The 2,086-nt window shown below is 38.0% G+C and overlaps 1 non-coding gene across 1 annotated transcript; it reads left to right on the top strand.

The window, feature by feature from the left end:
- Positions 1–1,772: 1,772 nt before the first annotated feature.
- LOC122067909 lies at positions 1,773–1,879 on the top strand. The gene has a single exon (XR_006136916.1). It is a non-coding gene; the product is annotated as a small nucleolar RNA R71 (small nucleolar RNA).
- Positions 1,880–2,086: the final 207 nt, after the last annotated feature.

Raw genomic sequence — 2,086 nt, 5'->3', positions numbered from 1 at the left:
ACCTATCCTAAACATGTTAAACTCAACAATTTAGTTACCAAAAGATAATATTAGGAAACCATTTCGGCAGTTGATTAATGCATTACTGGTAGCCAAGAATGATCTTCCTAGAATTATTGGGATCTCATCCTTGGTTGAGAAGGGCTTGGTATCTAACACAATGAAATCAACAAGGAAATATAAATTCCCTCACCTTTAGTAAGACATCCTCAACCATCCCTCTAGGAATCTTAATAGACCTATCTGCCAACAAAAGAGTAGTTCCAGTGGCTTTCAATTCTTCCAATCCAAGTTGCTTGTACACATGGTAAGGTAAAAGATTCACACTTGAGCCAAGGTCAAGTAAGGCATGCTTAATATAGGTGTTGCCTATGACACAAGATATGGTAGGGCTCCCTGGATTCTTATACTTGGCTGCTATAGGCTGAGTAATTATGAAACTAATGTTACCTGTCAAGAACACATTTTTGGGCATACTAGTAATACATTTGTGACTACACAAATCTTTTAGTACCTTTGCATAGGTAGGGATCTGGGATATGGCATCCAAAAGAGAGATGTTCACTTCTACCTTTTTTAAGACTTCTAAAATTTTATCCATGGAAGTAGTTTTCTTTTTGTGTACCAAGCGATTAGGAAATGGGATAGGATAAACATAAGGATTGTTATGGATTTACCCTTTTTCAGAATAATCATTTTTGGTTTCCTCAACCAAATCATCTTTAGTTTTAGAATAATCTTTAAGTTCATCAGACAAACCTGGAACAAGAGGCACACTTGTGTCCTCAATTGAAGGAGAGTTAACATGAGTAATAAATGGAGAAGATTTATAAATGCCCTGTTGGTACTCTCTACCACTCCTAAGGGCATAAACAATATTACATTGACTAAAAGGCCCTTGTTGGGTTTGACCTTGTACTATATTTAGTGGTGCATTAGTTGGTGTTTGTGAACTAATAGGCTGATGATGCCTAGGGTTAGGCTCTGGTTGACTGGGTAAAGTTCCTTTCTCCCTCTCACGCATAATTGAAAAAACTTGGGTGAGTTCTCTTGTAAGACTTTGAAGGATTGTCATGAGGAGGGCCATATTTTTTTTCAAGTCACTTATTCTACTTGCCTCTCTAGTGTTGGTAAACCCATGGGGTTGCTAATAAGATGATAGGAGAGGGGCCATAGAAAAACTAGCCTGAGGTCCTACATTTGACCTAGGAAAAGTATTTTGGGAAAAAGATTGTTATGCAAAGGGAGGCCTTTGGAGTCCAGGTTGACCTTGATTATGGAAATTAGAAGGCCCTGCTTAGTTGCCTTGATTCCAAGAGAAATTTAGGTGATTTCTCCATCCTGGATTATAGGTGTTACCATATGGATTATTCTGGTAGAAGGCATTAACACTATCATTAAAAGTGCCCCCAGAGGTGTTGGGGCATTCTTCTATGACATGTCCAGGGGATTGGCACCAAGCACAAATCTTAACCAAATTGACTGATGATGGCTCTCTAGGAACAATAGCCTCAATTCTCTTGATTAGGCTATCTAAATGGGCTTCTTTGGCTACTATCCCATCCATAAAATATCATTTTTCTCCTATGGTTCTTTCACTCTCTTGGGTTGATTCCTACTCACGGGTTTTGTCAGCTAAGTCAAGCAAAAATTCCCATACCTTTCCTTCATCTGTAAAGGATGTGAATCCCTCAGGGCACATAGACTCTATCATTTATTTAGTTAGGTAATCAATACCCTCATAAATTATTTGACATAAATGCCATAAGTTTAGGCCATGGTGAGGGCATTCTTGGAGTAGATCCTTGAATCTCTCCATAAGCTTGGAAAAGGACTCACTAGGCTTTTACCTAAACTGAAGGATATCACTTCTAAGCTTATTGGTCTTGTGAGTTAGGAAAAACTTCTTAAGGAAGACAACTATGAACTGTTCTCATGAGGTTATGGAATTTGTGAGTAACCCATACAACCACTTTTTAGCTTGGTCTTTTAATGCAAAAGTGATAAACCTAAGCTTAACAGCATCATCAGAAAGCTGTTGGATCTTAATTAGAATATATACCTCTTCAAATTCCCTTAGAAATAG

Source organism: Macadamia integrifolia, unplaced genomic scaffold, assembly GCF_013358625.1.
Source record: "Macadamia integrifolia cultivar HAES 741 unplaced genomic scaffold, SCU_Mint_v3 scaffold3214, whole genome shotgun sequence".
Lineage (NCBI taxonomy): Eukaryota > Viridiplantae > Streptophyta > Magnoliopsida > Proteales > Proteaceae > Macadamia > Macadamia integrifolia.
This window is presented reverse-complemented; position numbering and strand designations above follow the sequence as displayed.